Source organism: Podarcis pityusensis (genome assembly GCF_964106645.2).
Source record: "Podarcis pityusensis genome assembly, chromosome: 1".
NCBI classification, from domain to species: Eukaryota; Metazoa; Chordata; class Lepidosauria; order Squamata; family Lacertidae; genus Podarcis; species Podarcis pityusensis.
In genome coordinates this window covers 13,596,188-13,619,411 of record NC_138028.1, presented here as the reverse complement: position 1 = coordinate 13,619,411, position 23,224 = coordinate 13,596,188, and positions in this window count along the sequence as shown.

Genomic DNA, 23,224 nt, shown 5'->3' with positions numbered 1-23,224 from the left:
AGCAAGGATCCAATCATTGAAATACCCAGGCCAGCTTCTTGGTAATGGCCTAAGTATGGGTCATTAAGGTAACAAAGGAAGTGGCCTGCGTGCCAGAGAAAAAATGGGTGGGACCCACTTCTTCAACTGGCTGGTAGTTAGAAGGACAAATGGCCAGAGTTCTGTATGTAAGCAGGCAGAGCAGAAACCTACGGGGAAGAGCCACGCTTGATTTCTGCTCACATCCAAGACTGTAGCTATGGGAGAAGCAAGACCCTCTTGGGGTGTGAATGCTGTGTGCCCCTCCATTATAGACTCGAGTTGTAAAGGTAAAGGGACCCCTGATCATTAGGTCCAGTCATGACTGACTCTGGGGTTGCGGCGCTCATCTCGCTTTATTGGCCGAGGGAGCCGACGTTTGTCTGCAGACAGTTTTTCCGGGTCATGTGGCCAGCATGACTAAGCCGCTTCTGGCGAACCAGAGCAGCGCACGGAAACACCGTTTACCTTCCCGCCGGAGCGGTACCTATTTATCTACTTGCACTTTGACGTGCTTTTGAACTGCTAGGTTGGCAGAAGCAGGGACAGAGCAACGGGAGCTCAGCCCGTCCCGGGGATTCGAACCGCGATCTTCTGATCGGCAAATCAGATCGGTTTAACCCACAGCGCCACCTGCGTCCCTGCTTGGGTTGTATAGACGTGTAAATTAACCATATGTCATAAAGACACCATTGTCTCTGTTGTCCCTTGTTTGAGGAAAATGAACCCTGGAATCACTGCTTGGAGATTGGGGTGGCATGCAAGAATATATGCGCCTTTTAGGCCCTGCAAGTGGTGAACAGAAACGTGCAATAAAATAATCAAGCAATTAGAACAATAAAGAATAGCAAACATCACTGGTTTTCAATTAGCAGCAATGCTAGGGTAACATTATGTACTGTATATTGCTCTGTGAATTGCCATGTTAGGATTAATAATATTCCTTATTAGCACTAGTAAGTTTCAATCAAAAGTGAATTATCTGTATTATTTTATTAATACAGTTGTTGTAAGTTTGCCATGGCCTGTGGCTAGAACAATAAACTTACGAACTGAATTGACCAGAAGGATATTTGAAAATATCCTGTTATTTTATTTTGAAGACACAAATGCATACAACACACTTAAATTATTATATTCACTTATGAGGGAGTAAGTTCTGTTGAAATCAATGAGGCTTACTTCTGAGTAGACAGGTATAGGATTTCATGGTAAGAGGATGGGTTTTTACTAATAAAGCTTTTAGCAAGAATATGTTCTTTGGTCTTTTTTTTAAAAAAAAACTGCTGTGCATAAATTGAAAAGTGAGAAAAATAATAAGAATACAAAGATTCATAATCCACAGCATGAGCTGATTAAACAATCAAATGCACAGTTCATAAAATTGTCCTTCAGTTATTTAAAACTGGCCATTCTCATTGATCATCAAACACCCCTGCTACTTTTGGATTTTGTTCTTGGATGAAGCTGGTGAATTATTCATGAATTTCAATTTAATAGAGTAATTGTTCTTGCCGGCGATCAGTATCTGATGTGAAATTATCTAAACATGAGTTGCTTTTATCTTTCCGTGATTGCACATCAACTCTGTCTTGCAAATTCTGCTTTTGGCTTGAAAAGGATCACATCGTCTGATTCCTGTGCAAGCAGGAATTACAAACAGTGCCTGAGAGGCAACCAGGAAGTCGCAATATGACATAACCTATGAAGTCCACAGCATATGTGATGGCGTCAGGATGGGGGTTCTGCTCACGATAAGCTAGAGGGCACTTGACCACTCATTACTGATTCTTTTGGAGCTTTTTTCTTACCTAGATAATAAAAGGGGAAATTAATTCTACACATTCACAAGTAGGCATGGGTGAGATTGTTTTTATTTTGATCAGCGTTTTGTCGGATGCAGAAATGCTGATCTCATGGCACCTTTTGTTCTAACAAATTAATCGTTTGATTGTAAGTTGCTTTGGATGGCCCTGGGCAAGAAAAAGCAACCAACACATTTAATAAAGAAATAAACAACATATGACATAAGCTTCCATGCGCTAAAGTCCATCTCATTGGGTGCATCCATGCAGCACACACACACACACACACACACACACACAACTTCTCCATATTTTCTGCCCTGATTCACCATTAAGTCTTAAGATCAGGGCGAGTCAGTATGATGACCTGCAGATGTTGCTGGACTACAAGTCCCATCAATCCCAGCTGGCATGACCAATGGTCAGGGAAGATGGGAGCCGTAGGATCCAACTCCTATGGGCCAAGGTCCCTTTGGCCCCCATTAAAATAATTGAGAGGGCCGCCCTCTGCCAAAGTTGATAGGCATTGCCATTCAGATGGTGCGTCTTGTGATTGATTGTGTGGGGTGGGGCTTACCTGTCTACCCCATATTTTATTCAAGATGGCACCCATAATGGGATCTGTAGTCCAGCAACTTCTGGAGAGTATCACATTGCATATCCCTGGCTTAAGATAAATTCTCATGCCTTTCCCCCCACTATGTGTACTGTCAGAGACAGGATGCCCCTGAAAGAGGTAGCTGGAAATAGCAGGAGATCAGAGTGCTCTTTTGCTCGGGTCCTGATTGCAGGTTTCCAAGAGAGATCTGGTTGGGACTAGATGGGCCATTACCCAGATTCATCAAGCTCTTCTCAAGCAACATTCACAGGTGCAAAGGGAACCACTTTAAACTGAGTGCCTCCAACTCATAACTCATATATTGCTTTGTGTTATACATAGGGCTGCCTCTGAAGATGGTTCGGAAGTTCCCGCTGGTGCAGAATCCAGTGGCCAGGTTGCTAACTAGAACAAGACAATCAGAGCCTATTACACCAATCCGGGCCTGACTGCACTAGCTGCCAATTAGTTTCCAGGTGTCAGGAGCTCGGCCTGCACTTGAGTAGGACCCTGGCAGAGACACATGCCCGACTGGCATGTTCTCTCCCTCCTGGTCGTTCGTTCGGGAGCTTCAAATGCTTTCTTCAGCCCAAACATCACAGCGACCGATGCCAACCGACACCGGCATGCTTAGGGATCCGCAGAGTTTGCACATCATGCGTAACAGACCTCAGCAACTCAGCATTTTGGCTAATCTACTTTATTTACATATAAACACACACGGAGCACTGCAACATGGCTCCCTCTCTCTCTAGCATCAGACAGCAAAGAGAAAAAGCAAAGGACAATAGTCTCACTTCACGGAACACAGTAACACAAACATCCTGTCTCCGTCACTTCCCACTTTGTGGAGTCAAAACATATACCGTCATGTGATAGACAAAAATCCCATGACTGCAATCATGGAGCAGGAATTCTAACACTGACCTATAAAGTACGTATTAAACAGCTCAGGATCACAATACCTGAAGGACCCTCTCTCCCCATATGAATGACCCCAGACTCTGCATTCATGATCTGAGGCTCTCCTCCGTGTGGCTCTTTCACGAGAGGACCAGAGGGTGGCAACACGAGAACGGGCCTTCTTGGCAGTAGCTCCCCATTCGTGGGATGCTCTCCCCAGGGAGGTTCACCTGGCACCTTCACATATATTTTTAGGCACCAGGCGAACATGTTCCTCTTCAACTAGGCCTTTGGTTGATTAATATCATACAGCCTTTTAAATGTGTTTGTAGGAAGGTGGGTTATTGTTCTGCTGCTTCCGTTTTAACCATTTATTTGTGCTTCTGTCTCGTGAACCACCCTGAGATCTTTCGGTGAAGGGTGGTAAATAAATGTAATAAATAATAAAATAATAATTGCTCAGCATTGTCAACAGAAAGTGGCAGCGACTCCTCAGTGCTTTAGACAGGTGTCTCTTCCTTGTTCTTTCCATTGCTTATTTTTTTCTAAAAAAATTGAAATATATTTGGAGTCAAGAATGGATTTCATGCTCTTTATTCAGCTCATAGCGGTGAGGAGGAATGGAAGTTCCCCCAAAACGTCTGCTTTATATACCTTATTTACACAATGGGCCCCACGTGATTTGCGAATTCTGGGATTCTCCTGTAGGCCAATCAGGTTGTGGATTCATTTCCACCTGGAGCTGGGTTGGGTGGCTCCTGTGGACCAATCAGATTGCTGCATTCTGAATCCTTTTGTTCTAGGACCAATCAGACTGCTGCATTCTGAATCCTATTGTTCTAGGACCAATCAGACTGCTGCATTTTGGATGCTATTCAACTCAGTACATAACAAAAATGTTTAGGGACGCGGGTGGCGCTGTGGGTAAAACCTCAGCGCCTAGGACTTGCCGATCGTATGGTCGGCGGTTCGAATCCCCGCGGCGGGGTGAGCTCCCATCTTTCGGTCCCAGCTCCTGCCCACCTAGCAGTTCGAAAGCACTCTTAAGTGCAAGTAGATAAATAGGTACCACTTTATAGCGGGAAGGTAAACGGCATTTCCGTGTGCTGCGCTGGTGCTGGCTCGCCAGAGCAGCTTCGTCACACTGGCCACGTGACCCGGAAGTGTCTCCAGACAGCGCTGGCCCCGGCCTCTTAAGCGAGACGGGCGCACAACCCTAGAGTCGGACACGACTGGCCCGTATGGGTACCTTTACCTTTACCTTTACATTTTCCTACTCATAATTAAACACTGCCCCTCAATGAGGCCAAACTTAGATTCACAAAATGTTTAGGGGTATGTGTACCCCGCGTACCCCCAGAAAAAAGCATGATTCTATCGAGAGATGCTGAAGGTTGAAACTGGGCACCTCTGCATGCAAAGAAGCTCTGCTACTGCCCTTCCCCACATTTCATTGTCAGAGCAACTGCTTCCCTTCCTCACCAGCACAGAGGAAGAGGCATCTCCTACTGATGCGAAGATCTGCGTTTGCACTGGAGTCCCTGCAAGCACAGCAGGGCTGATGGAACGAAGAGAAGATAGATTGATTAATAGGTTTCTAAATGTCAAGATGCTCATGCCTCCCTAGGAAAAGTTACTTTGCATCACCTTTCAACTCATGCCAGCTGCAAAGGAGAAACACACCACCTTTAGCTCTAAATCAAGATCGGTATCCTGCATTGCTGTGACTGACCTATTCATTTTAATTGCCAGAAGCCTTTTTGCAGGAGGGAAGAGCCACGCCTTTCTCTCTCCACTGTTTCCTCCCTCCGTTCCTTGGAAAAAACAGGCCGTAAATGAGACAGAACCTTGCGGATGAAAGGAGTCCTCATTAGAATACGTTCCTTAACATTCCTATATAGGGAAGGGCAAAGAGTACAAAGCCTGAATACGACACACTGACAGGCTTTGTGGAGGAACGATGTACTCTCGCTCTCATCATGGCATTGCTGAGTGGGATATGAATATTTTATTGCTGTCACATCACAAGTCGAGCTGTTTGCGGCGTGGAGGTGTGCAACACAGCACAGCTATTCATGTTTACATCCATCCTGCAAACGCCAGCAAAACACTGTCTTTGATAAGCAGGCTCCCCACCCCAGACACAAGCGTGGCTCCAAGATGGCAGCATGGCAGCTGGTAGAATGCAATATCAGAAGAGCAGGTTACAGGTGGAGGTGAATATTCAAGGGCTTAATCTACCGAGACTCTTTGACACTGACGTGAGCTGGCAGTACAGGCAGCCATGTCTGACGGTAATGAGCCCTGGATCATTGTAAAAGGAGGGGCTCTGTGAATAACCCCCAGTTTCCCACTCCCTATGAAAATCTCACTTGTTCACATAGGTGAGGTGAACAGGCACCAGGGACGCTTAGAAATTAAGTTGCACAAGCTATTGCGCTGTTGAGTCAATGATCTGCATTGTGTTATGTCTGCAGAATGGGGAAGGATGCACAGTTAACTATTTTCTTTTCTTTCTTTTTTTGAAGTTAGGGCAACTGTGATGGCTTGCAATGACTTGCACCTGCATTATATTGCTCAAGTCTGCAGTTTTGAAAGGTGGCATGAACAAGTGAGCCTGGAGTTTAGTTTTTGCATTTGCATGGAACCAATGCACAGTTAAATCATTGGATGTGGCATTTAAGAGAATAATAATAATAATAATAATAATAATAATAATAATAATAATTGTTATTAAAAAACCTATCCATTCTTCAGGAAATCAGCCCTGAGTGCTCACTGGAAGGACAGATCCTGAAGCTGAGACTCCAGGCTGTCACCAATGGAAGCGAAAGCCTTGAAAAAGCTCAATATGGAGGTCAAATGGCCAAAATATTGGGAAATTTTGGAACAAGATGGAGACAGATTGAAATTGCAGAGTTTTGAAAAACTAAAAAACAAAGTGCGAGACTGGCTTCATTATTATCAGATAATGGAGGCTTACAATTTGGATAAGAAAATTGGCTTTCAGGTGGAAAAATCAAAATTAGAAACAGAACTGTTAGAACCCAAAACTAAGAATTTGTCAAGAATGTATAACTTGCTGCTGAAATGGAACACTCAGGATGAAACGGTGAAATCTGCTATGATTAAATGGGCACAAGATGTTGGACATAATATCATGTTCGCTGACTGGGAACAGTTATGGACCACAGGTATGAAGTTTACGGCATGTAATGCCCTAAGAGAGAATATTATGAAAATGATATACAGGTGGTACATAACCCCAGTTAAGCTTGCAAAAATCTACCATTTGCCTGATAATAAATGTTGGAAATGTAAAGAAACTGAAGGTACATTTTTTCACCTTTGGTGGACGTGCCCAAAGATTAAGGCTTTCTGGGAGATGATATATAATGAATTAAAAAAGGTATTTAAATATACCTTCTTGAAGAAACCAGAGGCCTTTCTCTTGGGCATAGTCGGCCAACTGGTGTTAAAAAAGGATAGAACTTTCTTCATGTATGCTTCAACAGCAGCAAGAATACTCATTGCAAAGTATTGGAAGACACAAGAGCTACCCACACTGGAGGAATGGCAGATGAAAATGATGGACTACATGGAATTGGCGGAAATGATTGGCAGAATCCGTGACCAGGGAGAAGAGTCGGTGGAAGAAGATTGGAAGAAATTCAAAGATTACTTACAGAAATATTGCAAAATTAATGAATGTTAGAGTGATGTTGGATTGAAATTAAGTGGCTTCTAGCTGTACAGGCTTTAAAGTTATAAATATATCAAGATTAAGGATTAGGATTAAAAAGGTTAAAAGAATGGAAAAATTGGTTTTTAATAGGTAAAAATTTAATGTTATACTATATTAAGATTAAGGATTGGCATTAAAAAGGAGGGAAAGGAATTGCTGGACTAACAAACTGAATTGGAATACAAAAGAGGGAGGTATGAGGAGGTCCGGGAAACAAGTAAATGTAAAAGTAGTGATGAAAAGAGGGAATTGTTTTTAATTGTTTTTTTCTTTTTTCTTCTTTTTGTATTTTGCATTCTGTATTTTTCTTTTTATTCTTGAATTTTTCTTTTTATGTTGATGTGATTCTTTCTTTGTGAAACTTTAATAAATATCATTTAAAAAAAAAAATGAAGCTGAGACTCCAGTACTTTGGCCACCTTATGAGAAGAGAAGACTCCCTGGAAAAGACCCTGATGTTGAGAAAGATGGAGGGCACAAGGAGAAGGGGACGACAGAGGATGAGATGGTTGGACGGTGTTTTCAAAGCTACAAACATGAGTCTGACCAAACTGCGGGAGGCAGTGGAAGACAGGAGTGCCTGGCGTGCTCTGGTCCATGGGGTCACGAAGTGTCGGACCCAACTAAACGACTAAAATACAACAACAACAACAACAACAATAATAATTTCAAGGTGTCCAATGACAGCTGGAGCTGTCCCGCCTCCTCTAATTCCTCCTGCTAAAAGGCCACTTTGCAGAAAACTTTATTGGGTGTGGTTGCTTCTATTCCCTGTCCCAGTGCCTCAGACCAACACTTTGAGACATTGCAGATGATGCAAAAGCAGAGTGCTATTGTGCTCAGCTCCTGCTTGTTGGTTTCCCACAGGTATCTGGGTGACCCTTATGAGAAAAGGATGCTGAACTAGACGAGCCATGAGCCTCATCTAGAAGGCTCTTCTTAAGATCTTGTGATTGATCCAAGACCCTCCAGTGAGCTCCATTGTGTCAGAGGATTTGAACATGGATTTTCTTTGCCAAAATCCAACACTTTATTCCTGTGCACCGTAGATATTGCTGCACACCATCCCAATCTCTGAGCGGTTCAAGATTCCAGGGGTTCCAGATGCTCACGCAGGGTTCTTGCTTCCTTTTGGAAAAGAGGCGCAGCAGAGATTGTGGTGTGTTCATAATATATGGTTTATTTAGACACATATACAGCTTGCACCTACAATGGAGGAGTTCACAGCATCAACACTCAAAAACGGTCTTGTTTTTCCCCCATAGCCACAGTCTTGGATTCAGTCATGGTTTTTTCTCTGCCTTTCTAGCTTGCAGCTTCTTCCTATAGGTTGCATCACAACAAACTCTGCCCTAAAACTCCTGCTTTGTCCTACTAACTATCTAAGACTAGGAGGAGGAGTGCCACCTATTTGTCATCTGAGAGCCAGTGTGGTGTAGTGGTTAAGAGCGGTAGTCTCGTAATCTGGGGAACTGGGTTCGCATCTCCACTCCTCCACATGCAGCTGCTGGGTGACCTTGGGCTAGTCACACTTCTCTGAAGTCTCAGCCCCACTCACCTCACAGAGTGTTTGTTGTGGGGGAGGAAGGGAAAGGAGAATGTTAGCCGCTTTGAGACTCCCTAGGGTAGTGATAAAGCGGGATATCAAATCCAAACTCTTCTTCATCTGGCACAGAGCCTCGCCTTGCCTTGCCTCGCCTCGCCTTGCCCCACCTCTTCTCTTCTCTTCTCTTCTCTTCTCTTCTCTTCTCTTCTCTTCTCTTCTCTTCTCTTAATGGCCCATCACATTTCCTTTATTTTCTTAATGGCCCTTCACCGAGGTGATCATCTCATGAGGCAGCTAGCCTGATTTATATTTTAACACTTGCTAGGTTTAAAGGAATTAGAAGTCTAGCACTCACAAACCCAGAACAGCATTATTGTAATAATTAAGCTATGCGGGTGGCGCTGTGGTCTAAACCACAGAGCCTAGGGCTTGCCGATCAGGAGGTCGGTGGTTTGAAACCCCTTGATGGGGTGAACTCTCGTTTCCTGGTCCCTGCTCCTGCCAACCTAGCAGTCCGAAAGCACATCCAAGTGCAAGTAGATAAATAGGTACTGCTCCGGTGGGAAGGTACAGTGGTACCTCGGGTTACATACGCTTCAGGTTATATACACTTCAGGTTACAGACACCACTAACCCAGAAATAGTGCTTCAGGTTAAGAACTTTGCTTCAGGGTGAGAACAGAAATCGTGCTCTGGCGGTGCAGCAGCAGCGCGAGGCCCCATTAGCTAAAGTGGTGCTTCAGGTTAAAAACAGTTTCAGGTTAAGTACAGACCTCTGGAACGAATTAAGTACTTAACCCGAGGTACCACTGTAAACGGTGTTTCCTTGTGCTGCTCTGGTTCGCCAGAAGTGGCTTAGTCATGCTGGCCACATGACCCGGAAGCTGTACGCCGGCTCCCTCGGCCAGTAAAGTGAGATGAGCGCCGCAACCCCAGAGTCATCCGCGACTGGACCTAATGGTCAGGGCTCCCTTTACCTTAAGCTACGGCAACCTGGTTTTAAATGCCACCCATATCTGGGATAGCTTCTCGCAGTGCATTATGCTTCCCCACCCTCTTCCTGCTCAAGCCATCAATCCACTCATGTGAGCATCTCTGCAGAAAATCAGTGCTGATTCAAAATGTATGAACGGGCCCCTTAAATCCTGCAAGGTAAGGCCAGAACACAAATTACCGAGTAAATAAATGAAAGTGAGGATTTGACAGTGTGCTGTGTTTCCCACTAATTTGTACATGCCGTACATTTCCCCCAAAGGGCACGGCAGTCTTTAAGTGGAATCAATTAGAAGTTTAATACTTGCAGTGCTTTCTTTTGTGGCACTAGATCACGGGGAAATCCGAAACTTCTCATTAAAACAGCCAGCCAGACATGCAGACATGCTGAACTGCACAGAGGTATATGCTCCTTCAGACCCAGAGAAAAGAAAATGGCCTCATTAAGTGAAAAAAGGGGGATGAGCCTTCCATGCTCCAACAGTCCAGGGCATAAGGTGTCAGAGAATGACTGGTCCCAGGACAAAGGGGGGTCTTGTATTTCTAAATATCCAGCCATTGTAAAAGGGGCCACTGTGGCCGAACTGCAGCGCTGGGGTTAAGATTGCATCTCGTGTAACACAGCCCATGTTATCGCAGCATTCCCTTGCATTTTCAGCTTCGACTGACTCGGTGTTTAACAACATGTGAGCCTTCCAAGCTGGATAAAAGTCTTTTATGAAGCACAAGTTACAGAGACTACCTGGGCCTCCCCAGGTGAGGAGCACAGGTGAGGAACCTCAGGACTGGAGGCTGAATTTGTCCCCTAGAGACTCTCCCCAGGTCACAGCTCCTCCACCTAGGCCACGCCTCTCAGCAGCTTTGCTCCAGGCCCCTGAGTGCTTTTGCTTGGTTGTAATGTGCCCTCGAACTGTGACAATGATGGAGAGGGGTGTGCATGTGTGTAGAAGTGCCTGGCTTGTGTGGCTGGGATGTAGCCTACAAAGGTTTGGGTCGCATCCATTGCCTCTCTCACTTTTGCTTGTTGTCCCTGTTGGTGTAATGTGGACAGGGGGTTTAAATTACACAGCGCTTGGGACTCAGCTATACAGCTGCAAATAAAACGCTTTAAGTGTGTTGTAAAGTGCATTATACAAATACGACAGCAGGTGGCGATGGTGAGCTATGGCAAATTCTATATATTTTTCAAAACTTTCCCCCCCAAGTTTTTTCACAACGGTTTTTTATATGTGTCTAGGTTCCACCACAGTCTCATGTCTTGAGGACCACCCCCTCCCACACACCTGGATGTTCTGAGATAAGCATGCCAGGTGCGCTGGCTTACCGTAACAACACCAGCGAGTTCGAGTGTATAACTTGCTGAGCTATTCACCCTCCCATTGGTTCAGGAATGTAGAGACTGGTGTAATAGTCTCTTGGGCATTGCTTTCATTATGTTCTGTTGCATATACTGATGCTGTCCTGTCTACATTTGTAAATCAATAAATATAGAGAGTGCCCACCAAGGGCTTGATAAATGTCCTTTCCCCTTTGTCCACCTGAGACTTTCTGGTAGGGGTGCCAGTTTGCTGGACATAGCCGGAATACGGCAGTCGGAAGCAGTGTCTGGGCAGAAATTGCTTGAATGGGAAAATCCGGGTGTATGGCAACTGACATCAGTAGTCAAAATAGCTCAAAAACCTCATTTATTGTGATTTTACATGGAAAATAAAGCTCAACCACTTTGTGCCCAGATTTATGGCAACCCTAAGGGATGTGGGTGGCGCTATGGGTTAAACCACAGAGCCTAGGACTTGCCGATCAGAAGGTCGGCGGTTCGAATCCCCACAACGGGGTGAGCTCCCGTTGCTCGGTCCCTGTTCCTGCCAACCTAGCAGTTTGAAAGCATGTCAAAGTGCAAGTAGATAAATGGGTACCATTCCAGCGGGAAGGTAAACGGTGTTTCCGTGTCCTGCTCTGGTTTGCCAGAAGCAGCTTAGCCATGCTGGCCACATGACCCGGAAGTTGTACGCCGGCTCCCTCGGTCAATAAAGCGAGATGAACGCCGCAACCCCAGAGTTGGTCACAACTGGACCTAATGGCCAGGAGTCCCTTTACCTTTACCCTTTACTGTGTGGTAAAAATAGTGCCCCCCCCTCACATAGTTACAACTCCCAGCACCCTTAGCAAGCTATTATCCCCATGATTTTTTGGGGGAAGCTATGTTATTTCCTGTTGTGATGACTCCATATTCCTTCATAGGAAATCAGGAAGTGTGAAAGTCTTCATGGTCCGCACTGGGCCTGCAGTGTGAGCTGGAAAAGATGCTCTCCTTTTAAACACAAAACTTCAAGCTGTGGTACATGTGACAAAGAAGAGGCTTGGTTCGTCTCTCTTGTAACAGAGGTTCCACAGAACGCTGGTGACGTAGTTTGTAAGTCTTACCTTGATTTACAGGAAAGCTTGTTCAGGGTCTCGGCTCTTTCCAAATGATTAACTAGGAGAGAAAGGCAAGCTGCTAGATATATGGGGGGGTTGCCGTGCAATTTGAGCACCGGAGAAGTTTATTGATTTTCTCTCTCTCTTTCTCTACAGGCTCCCATTTTCTTCCTCTCCATCTTAATAGATTAACAGTGTTAATAACGTGCATTTATTTCGTATATAGCCTCAAAGTGCAGCATTTTTATTGTGTGATTTACAGTGCACTCCTGGTATGCCTTCTTGGAAGTACTTACTCCCAGGTAAGTGTGGATAGGATTGTAGCCTTATAGACCAGCTGCCAAAATTTGGGCAGGGGGATGACAACCACAGAGTTCTGTCATCTCCCCCTTCAAGTATGATGTTCAGGATACCTTTCAACTCCACAATTCTATTATTCTATGAAATGGCATTTATACTACCCTTTCTGGTGGTCTTTGATGCTAATTGACATCACCACCATTCATTACATTCAGAATTTAATTTTTACTCTGATGTAAAAGGGTACTCGTCCTCTCCATTATTTACTAAAATAAAAGCTCTTAAAATATTTGAAGATGGTTATCATATCTCCTTTCAGTCTCTTCAACGGGATAAACCTACCCAACTCCCTCAACTGTTCTTCATAAGGCTTGGTTTCCAGACCCTTGACTGTCTTGGTTGCCCCTCTTCTGTCTTCTGTCTTCCTGTTGTTTAGTTGCAAAACCTTTTCTGGAGCAACAGATGTTCTGGAGTCTTCCAGACATTGTTGGGATTACAGCCTCTAACGACTGAACATCCTGATGGGAGTTAAGAGCCCTCCTCTGCACACGTTCCAGCTTCTCAATATCCTTCTTAAAATGGGGCCCCCACAGAACTGGACACAGTACTATTACTTCCCTTGACCTAGACACTATACTGCTGTTGATGCAATTTAGAATAGCATTAGTGTTTTTTTCTTTTTCTTTGCTGCTGCATCATACTGTTGACTCATGTTAAGCTCGTGGTCTATTAAGACCCCTAGACCCTTTCAGATTCAGCAAGCCAGGTGTCCCCCATGATGTTGTATTTCTGCAGCTAGTTATTGCTGCCTAACTGTGATGGCCTGAGACTCGGACTCGGAACCAGAGGAGTCTCAGTCTGCACCGGATCCTTTGCCTCAGGCATCATCTGAACCAAGTCTGGGGCCTGATCCTGAAGAGTCCCAGTCTGCACAGGTTCCCCTGCAACAAACACCAGCTGGGCCGAGTCAGGGGCCTGAGCCTGCCCTGGCTCCAGATGTGCGATTACCTTGTTGCCTCCAGCTGGGCCATCACTTACAGCTGCCCCACTACCGGTTGAGTCAGGGGAGGCGGCCCCTGGGTCTAGTCACCCACTGACGCCTCCTGAGCTGCAGAGACTAAGGTCTGAGAGAAGGAGAGACCTGAGTACTCGCAGGAGGAGTGCTTGCCTTCTGGCAAAACACAGAGGTGAGTTGCTGGGGGACCAGGACCGGCTGTTACCCTGACAAAGATAAAAGGCTCTTGGACCCCGCCCCAGGTTGCGGGAGCAACATTGCTGTATCCTGTCTGAGATCCTGTACCTGTCCTTGTCTGGTTTCCTGCCTCGTGTCCTGCCTTGGCCCTGTCGGACTGACTCCTAGTGGAACCTTCGGATTCTGGTCTGGTCCTGGACCACATTCCACGGGTTACCCCTGGGCCCAGCACATTATCAATGGTTATTAGCAACAATGGAGGCTATGAAACAGCAGGAGGGGAGGGTTCTGTCGTGCTCAGATCTCGCTTGCTGGTTTCCTTTGGCATCAGGTTGGCCACTGTGAGAACAGGATCCTGGACTAGATGGCTCATCCAGAAGGCTCTCCTTATGTTCTTATGTTCACCTCCCCATGTTCCTCACGGGAGGCATGGGCTGCAGTCTCTCAGTGGCCCATAGGACCCTGGCAAGAGAATATCTCCTATTGATTCTGCAGTACATTGTCTAGGCATTATACATAAAGCAAAACGAAATCCATCAGCCCTACCCTAAGGCTCACAAATCTGAGGCAAGGCACACAAGGGAAGGGAAGTGGCAGGGAATTTGCAAGGTAATTAGTGATATTAATCAGCGTTGATATTCATGAGTATTGAATTGGGCTGCTTCTTTGAATGGGCAAGGATCCATTCCTCTCCTCTCCTCGGATCATCTGAAGTCTGCAATTACCAATGAGTATCTATGCTTCTGTTGCCTACAGAGGACGTGCTGTCTAAAAACACAGCCACCCATTCATCACGAGTCACCAATCTATAGGGCCTTTTTATCAAAGCCTCTCCCAAATGCAATTGCTGTTGACTAGAAGGCACTGGCAGCAACAGAGGCTTTGCTTGGGTTCCATTATTTCCATGTCCTGTGGATGGATGAATATTCAATACATGAGCTATAGCGGGGCTACATGCAACCCCTTTGGACTGTCAATGTAACAAATACCCTGCACTCTTAGGAGAGGGAGAGAACTTGCCTTGCATGCAGAAGGTCCCCAGCTGAATCGGCAGCCTGTGCAGTTCAAAGGAACTCAAGTAGCAAGGCCAGGCTGCTCCACCTCTGACCACACCTCTGCTGCCATACAGATCAGGCAATATTGAGTGAGTGTGGCTGCCTTGCTCTTCTCTAGGTTACGTAGCTGCAGTGGAACTAGAAACTTTTCTATCCAAGTTATGCATTTCCTGCATTAAACGACTCTTACCTGCAAGCATCTCTCTACGTGTGATTGCAACAAGTCTTTAACCAAGATTCATGAGCTGAAACACTGCTAAACACTCCTGTAAACCAAAAGTGTGTCGATAGGTAAATGATCCTGTTTTCAGACTCATTCTTTTGATAAGTGTTCCCAGGGGAAATGCCTAAAAATATCTGCTTATTTATTACTTGGTTTGGTTGCATTTTACTTCCACTTGCATTTGTCTCCATAATAATAATTTAAAATGCCAGCAGTGGTGGTGCGGCAGGCAGTGGCGTAGCGTGGGGGGTGCAGGGGGGGCCGGCCGCACCGGGCGCAACATCTGGGGGGGCGCGCTCGCACTTGCAGCTCTCTGCCCCTACCTGGCTCACTCACTCTCTCTCACTGCAGTGCTGGCTGTGCGAATCCGATCCGAGCCGCTGGGTCGCCGCCCACTGTGGAGGGGGTGGGTGCCAGGTGTGCGGTGCGGAGAGAGAGCGAGGGACTATCTGGGGGAGGGACGGTGCAGCGGCCGCCCAGCGCAGCGCTGAGCGCGGGAGAGAACCACACCAGACCAGCCCAGGCAGCAGCAAGAAGAAGCTGGCAGCGGCGGCAGGTTAGGGGTTGGGGGCGCAAATTACTTGCCTTGCCCCGGGTTAGGGGGCGCAAATTACTTGCCTTGCCCCGGGTGCTGACAACCCACGCTACGCCGCTGGTGGCAGGGGAGGAGTAACCCTATGAGTCAGCAGCTGCTGCAATCCAGGAAAGTTAAGAGTCTGCAAAGTGCTTCAAACCCAGTTTCATTTCAATGAAGGCACGGCTTTTTATTGAATTGTGCCCATTCTCTCACTCTCTTTCTGGCTGAAATGAATCACTAGCAACTTTGCCTTTCCGCATTCTTCCTTGGGGATACCAGCAAATCCCCCCCACCCCAGCGCTTTGTAGGCAGACCACATCTACGGATGCCCCTCTGAGAATCTAGGTCAAGACCCCACATCCTCTCTGGTGATGCTGCAAATGGGCATTTTTTTTAAACACTCACTGCATTGCAACAGGTTTCCTTGGAGGGAGAGACGGAAAGAAAAGCAATAGGCACAGGGGAGACTCGATAGCTCAGCATTGTCTAAATTACATATGTTGGAAGGTATTCCAGGCACTCCTGTAATTAGCCAGCGAGGAAAAGCATTTCTGATTCATTAGGTCAACTTTAATGGTTTCCTCATTAAAAGTTTTTGCTGTTAAGCTGACAGAAGCTAGAATTTAATAGTGGCTCTCGGCACTTTCTTTATGAGCAGATCTCTATTGAATCCGTCTTTATCACCTGAAGAGAGATTTTTAAATAGAAATTCCTTTGCCCTGAGCAACGCAGATTGACCAGAGGCCTGGAGATGGGTTCTGCCCCTGCCTTAATAAACCCAAGGCCTGTATCACTGCAAAGGTCAGCCCTCATTAGGGATGGCCAGGCAGCTTTTAAATGGATTTCGACTCCCTAGTCCACTCTTGTCTTCTTCAGCGTTTAAGCAGACATTAAGAAGCAGGGGCTGTAAATGTGAATCTCAGCATTAAGGAGAAGCTTAGCAAAGGTGTAGCAACTCAGATTGCGCCGCTACGGGGACTTTCGAACCATCCCACTCGCAGTGTTGTTTTTTGAAAGCAGGAGATGACTTGTCTCTCACACTAAAGAAATAAAAGACTGACCTCTCGCCCATTTGTGAGGTCATATCATCCTCATGACTCAGTCTGGATCTGTATGGGCCCTTTTGTTCTGTTCCAGTAATGTGGAGAGGAATGCCTATAATGGTGGTTTTTTAAAAATGAAGATAAGACCATTTGAACGGTCTTGCAGGGATCAGATCCAAGGTCCCTGTCTCCCAGCATTCTGCTTCTTAGAGCGGTCAGATACTTTGGGGGAAATTCACAAGTAGCCGCCTCCTTCTGTTTGTCCCCAGTATCTGGGAATCAAAAGGATCCTTCCACAAGTTTGCATGGATTTATTTTGAGTAATGCCACTGAATCATAGACTCATAGAATTGGAAGGGACTGTGGAGGTCATTCAGTCCAATCCCTTGATCAATGTAGGCTCTGCAGTGCAGGATACAACGTCTCTGAGAGATGGTTGTCCATCCTCTTCTGGGATGAATGGCAACCACTGCCAAAATAAAAAAATAAAAAATGACAGCCACGAGTGAGGAGCAAAAACCAAAACCAGACAATGGAAAAATGAAGAATGAATGCATGAATCAGTAAAGGAATGTGAGCAATGAAATGAATGTAATTTTTATGAATGAATAACAGAATGAATGTGATTTTTCACGGAATAATGAAGGGGGGGGGGGCTTTCTGATGAGCTGCTTACTGGGCATTTATCCGGATATGTTTGCACAAAGTGTTTGTGGAAGTTAGACTGTGGAGAGTTCATTCAGTATTAATGGAGCATTCATTCTGATTCATGGGCAAACTAAGGCCCGGGGGCCGGATCTGGCCCAATCACCTTCTAAATCCGGCCTGCGGACGGTCTGGGAATCAGCGTGTTTTTACATGAGTAGAATGTGTCCTTTTATTTAAAATGCATCTCTGGGTTATTTGTGGGGCATAGGAATTCATTCATATTTTTTTTTTTCAAAATATAGTCCAGCCCCCCACATGGTCTGAAGGACGGTGGACCAGCCCCCTGCTGAAAAAGGTTGCTGACCCCTGGTGTACAGGGAAGTTATATGACAATGAGCATTCATTCTGCTCTGAATAATTTGCTCATTCCATACTTTTCGGTATATTTCCCTGTCACTTTCCTAATTGCAACAAGTCAAAAAACGGATTTGTTTCGCTTGCGTGACAGAGAGCTTTAATCCACTTTAATTGCACAAACCTGAATTTCCAGTATGTGCTCAGTTCCTTCCTGCAAAATAGTGGCAGTCTGGAAGCACCCATGGAAACATGTGGGAAGCAAGAAAACCACAATCTAACCACAGATAGGAAGGCCTCAGACATTCTCCCACACTATGGCAGTAAAGCACTGTGATTCCACTGCCTCTCAAGTTACGTTGGCTGAAATTGACCATGACAACTTGGCAAGGAAGGACAAGAAAAAGTCACCTTTAAAAGCCACCTTTTTAATTATGGAACAGCAGAGTAATACGTTATGCTTTAGCAATCTCAGAAGAGAGCCCCGGATGGGATAAAAGCCCTTTTCTGTTTGAAAGTTTGTCAAGGAACAAATCTCTCTCATGCTGCCCATTTAACATGCCTCGATTGCATTGTCCAGTGCATTCAGAGCTTTGAAGCTCCTTGTACAGTCATTAGGACACTACAGTGGTACCTTGGTTTTAGAACAGTTTGGTTTGGTTGACTTGGAAACAGAACGCTGCAAACCCGGAAGTAGGTGTTCCGGTTTGTGAACTTTGCTTTGGAAGCAGAACATGTAAATTGAGTCCCCCACTGCTAATCAGAGGCTTCCTGTTGAGTCTGTCGACTGTTGAGTCCTGAGCACCATCACACAGAGGTGATATTTGGAGCTTTTGTTTTTGCTATTTTTTTGCATTTTTGTTTGTGTGGCTTTTTCATTTTTTTGACTGTGACTTGTTCTTCATGTTATGGGACTGACTTGTGACTGTGGCTTGTGACTTCGTTTTTGTGACTGTGGCTTGTGACTTCGTTTTTGTGACTGTGGCTTGTGACTTCGTTTTTGTGACTGTGTGGAACCCAGTTCAGCTTACTGGTTGATTGTGTGACTGCAGAAATAGATAAAAGCCCCCCATCTAAACAATGACTATCATCAGCGCACATAAGAATTTTTTTTAATTTTTTTTTATCATCTACAATCCTGTCTTATTTATTTTATAGTACAGTACACTGATTATTGCCTTCATTTTATGCCATCAATGGTCTCATTAGATAGTGAAATTCATGTTAAATTGCTGTTTTAGGGGTTGTTTTTCACCGTCTGGAACGGATTAATCCACTTTCCATTACTTTCTATGGGAAAGCATGCCTTGGTTTCGGAACGCTTTGGTTTTGGAACAGACTTCCAGGATGGATTAAGTTTGGGAACCAAGGTACCACTGTATATCAGTGAGCTGTAGGCAACCACTAGACGTTTTAGATAAAAACCTGCATGCACCCAACACTTTTGTTCAGTGCCCCACAACACTTTACATGCAAAGGTAGAACTTAGGGGCAACAGTTGCTTTTCATGAAAGGAAAAGGATCTGGTTCTGGTGGATTGTTGATGAAGGAGTGAAGCAGTCCCAGAGTCAGCCCACAGGTGAGGCGGGGGAAGCAGCTGCCTTAGGCGGCAGAAGCCCAATAGGCAGTGCCTTGCCTACCCACCGCTTCTGACACTGCCGGAACGTCTCCCCTCTTAACTGAGTTTCGGCAAGTGGGAGGCGTTCTGGAATGTACTGTTTCTCCTTGTCTTCCTTGCCCCTGGGCGGGGGAAATGTGTTCATAACCCTTTCCTCCTCAATATGCTTTGCCATTGGTACAAAAAGCTGACGTCTTTGCTCCGCAATTGGCATTTGCACAAACACACACAGAGTGAGATATTTCCATTCAGCCATCCTAGATTGCACCTGCCCTCAGTTTGATTGCAGTTCCTTTGTGGATTAAAAAATAAATAAAAATAAAACGAAATCCAGCCATTCATTAACATTAGAAATGCAAAACAAATTCCACTAAGCCGATTACTGTTAACCGAGTAGCCAAGAGCTCTGTTCAAATTGACATTGGGAGAAGAAAATGCCTTTGATGCCCTCAGTAACAAGTAGCTGTCATGTTTCCTTATTACAGGTAGACCTCAAAGATATTGCAGGTTCGGTTCCAGACTACTGGAGTAAGGCGAATATCAGAATAAAGCAAGTCAGGCCAATTCTGGGGTTTCGCAGTGGCCAGAAGAGGGGGGGTGGCGGGAGGGGGGTGTTCTTCCTCCTGGAAGCTGCTGGGCTGCTTTATCTGCATCTTTGTAATGAACAATGTTGGCAAAGCACAATAAGGCTTAGTCAGTTAAATTCCAGTTTCCTGTGACATCCAAACTGGGAAGATGTGGTTTCAGTGGACCCTACAAACCAAGCTTACAAATAAAGCAGGATGCAACCGTGGTTTGGAAGAAGCGTTCAAGCCACAGATTCCCCTAATTCCAAGAAACCATGGTTTATTGCACTGGGAATGTGACATCAGAGGGATGCAAGTGAAGACCGCCTCAGAGATTGCTCCAGCTGGACCTTCACCTGCCCTCTCCCCACCCAATAGGGCCATCTAAAGCCAGGTGCCTTGTTGGAAGAATTCTGGGAGAAAATCTGGGCTCTAAAATGTGCAAGGAGGCTCCCTGTTTCAGACCTTTACCTATCATGAGTTGGAAGGTGATTGAGCAGAGCACTCCTCCTCGCTGTCTCATCATATACTTTATCCTGATTGTAATGGCTGAAAATTATTACTCCAGAACTGCACACAAAAACTGTATAGACAATAAGTTCTAGCATCTTGGAACATGTAGAAATCAGACTAACTGATCTACGGTATCTAGGTCTTTAATCTCTTCCTCTTTTGAAAGACTGGTGCTATAAAAACTTTTATTCAACCTTTTTCGCCATGCCATTATCTTGCTGACATGAGTCCAACTACATCCCACCCCCCCACGCCCACATGTATTCGCACAGACAGAAATGCCCACGGGTCAAAATTTTTTGCAGCTTAAAATCACCCAAGCACTCCAAAATGACGAAGTAGGATTTAACACGTTTTGCAATCTTACAGTGCTGAAAAACATACAGATCAAATTAAAGCAGATTAGCCAAATCCTAGCTGCCAGGCCCAACACAGCCTAATCACAATGGGAATCTTTAAGAAGCTATGTTTTTATTAATTTTTTGAAAATCCAACAAATACAGTAGCAATTATCATATTGCAAGCGTTACAGGCAGTATATTGTCTAGTTACGTAATATAGAACGAGCATGCAACATCAAAGCAGATTTTCAGAAAACCCAAGATGGATTCCCCACACCGCCCCCCAAATTGGCTAGCTAAGTAGCTATTCTGTGGGGCAGGGGTATTGCTTTTGTTTGTTACTCTGTTATGTATCCTTGTGCTTTTATATTGTAAACCACACTGTGTCCTCAGATGAAAGGTGGTATAGAAATTTAATAAATAAAAATAGGCAATAAAATAAATATTTACTTCCCCAGAGATGTAAAATAAAGCAAGTGCTCAAATCGGCACCCATCTTATAGAAATCATCACATCCTCCGAATCATCATGAAAATATTCCCCAATGCAAGAATGTCTCTCCTCCCACCCCCCCACCCCCATATTTGGGGAGATAGTCGCTCATGTGCCGTCACAAGGAGTCAGTGACCACAGACTGTGACCACAGACTATTTACTTCCTGCCTGCTTATGTCACAAGGAGTCTGGGCATAGCTGTCAACGCTTCCCTTTTTAAAAGGGAAATTCCCTTATTCCGAATAGGATTCCTCGCAAGAAAAGGGAAAAGTTGACAGCTATGAGTCTGGGACCATGGTTTCTTGGGTCATCTCAGTGCCCAGGTGTCAGTGACTATGTCGGGGTTTAAAGCTAGCATACATAACTTGAAATGCAGTTGTGTGAAATAGCTGCACCATCTTGGAGACAGCTCAGTTCGTAGAGCAGGAGTCTTTTAACCTCACGGTTGTGAGTTGAAGCCCCACGTTAGGCAAAAGATTTCTGCATTGCAGGGGGTTCAGCAAAATGACCCTTGTGGTCCTTTCCAACTCTACAATCCTATATTCTGTGATCCTTAAGGTTTGCATACTTGGGTATTTGAGCCCGCAACCTTGATCATACTTAAGTGTGGCTTTCAAGTATGGCCTTGTGGTTAGAGTGTTGGGCTAGTAGCTAGTCAGAGGAGACGATACTGGACCAAGGACCACATTGTAGAAGGCAGCTGCTTTTGCCCCCTGCTCTAAGGACTCAGCCACACTTACCTTTTGCCCTACGCTTCCCAGGTACATCCCCATGCTTTAAAGCGCTGCGTCCTAGCGTCCCTCTCCTCCCAGTACTTTCACCGCAGAAACTTGCTTTTTCACTCTGAATCGGAACCAACGGGGGAAGCGCTTGGACACAGAGCTTCAAAGCACGGATCTGCACCTAGAAATGTGGCACCAAAGGAAGTCTGGATGAGCCCTAAGGTCTTCTGCTTGCAAATTCCATCATCCTACATCCACCAACATTTCATGGGTGAAAACAGGGGCTATACTTGCACCAGACATCACCACCTGAATTGCCTTCCTCACATTATTACATGAGCTCACTTCTCAGCCCATCGTTCCTTTACAGTGCAAAAAAATCCCTGTCCTCTGAAGGTGGCCCCGGAAATAAACAAAGCCTGCAGAATAATCTTCCGCAGTGGCTCATCTCGCCCAGCATTGTGTTCTCACAGTGGACAACCAGAGGCTTAGGGAGAGCCCATAAACAGGACCCAAGTGCAACAGCAGTCTCCCTGCTTGCAGTTCCCTGGTATTCAGAAGCATGCTGCCTGTGACAGTGGAGGTGAAGCACAGCTACCGTGGCTAGTAAATATGACCCTCCACAAATTTGTCTAATCCTCTCTTACAGCCATCCAAGCAACGAGGGCATTCCGGCCTAGGCCAAAAGGCTTGCCATTCAGCTGTCGAGAAGAGGTGTCAATTGTTTTGCAGCTTTATGGCGTCCTGTAATATACTTGTCGGTTTACGACACGTCTCTGCTGGATACCACGCATTTGCCAGACTTGCCATATGTCGATGGGCCCAAATGCTCAGTGCAATCTGTGGGCCATAGAGCTTCATTGTTTTGGGGCGGGAAAGGAGGCAAGCAGCAGCAGCAGCAGACGCCTGAGCTGCTTTCTTCGGGAAACATAAAGCCCCAATTTCCTGTGTAAACCTTGAAAGAGTTATCTATTAACTGTTGCACAGAATACATAGGGCAAAAGTTGCAGGAGGCCTATGGGTGCTGCCCCAGTGTTTTCCTCAGGAACTGAAATCAAGAGGAGTTGCGTGCCAAGACCCTGTGACACCCCCTCCCCTTAATTAGGAGTGAAATAACCAGACAAGACAACAACACATAGTTTATGGGTTCAAACAGACCACAACTTTATTGGCACAGGCAACTGGTGAAGCCACAGTATTCCACTGCAGCCCGTCTGCTCGGAGTAGGTAAAGGTAAAGGACCCCTGGATGGTTAAGTCCAGTCAAAGGCGACTATGGGGTTGTGGTGCTCATCCCACTTTCAGGCTGAGGGAGCCGGTGTTTGTCCACAGACAGCTTTCTGGGTCTTGTGGCCAGCAGGACTAAACCACTTCTGGCACAACAGGACACCGTGACAGAAACGCACAGAAATGCCGTCTACCTTCCTGCCACAGTGATATCTATTTATCTACTTGCACTGGCATGCTTTCGAACTGCTAGGTTGGGAGGAGCTGGGACAGAGCAACGGGAGCTCATTCCGTCGTGGGGATTCGAACCGCCGACCATCCAATCG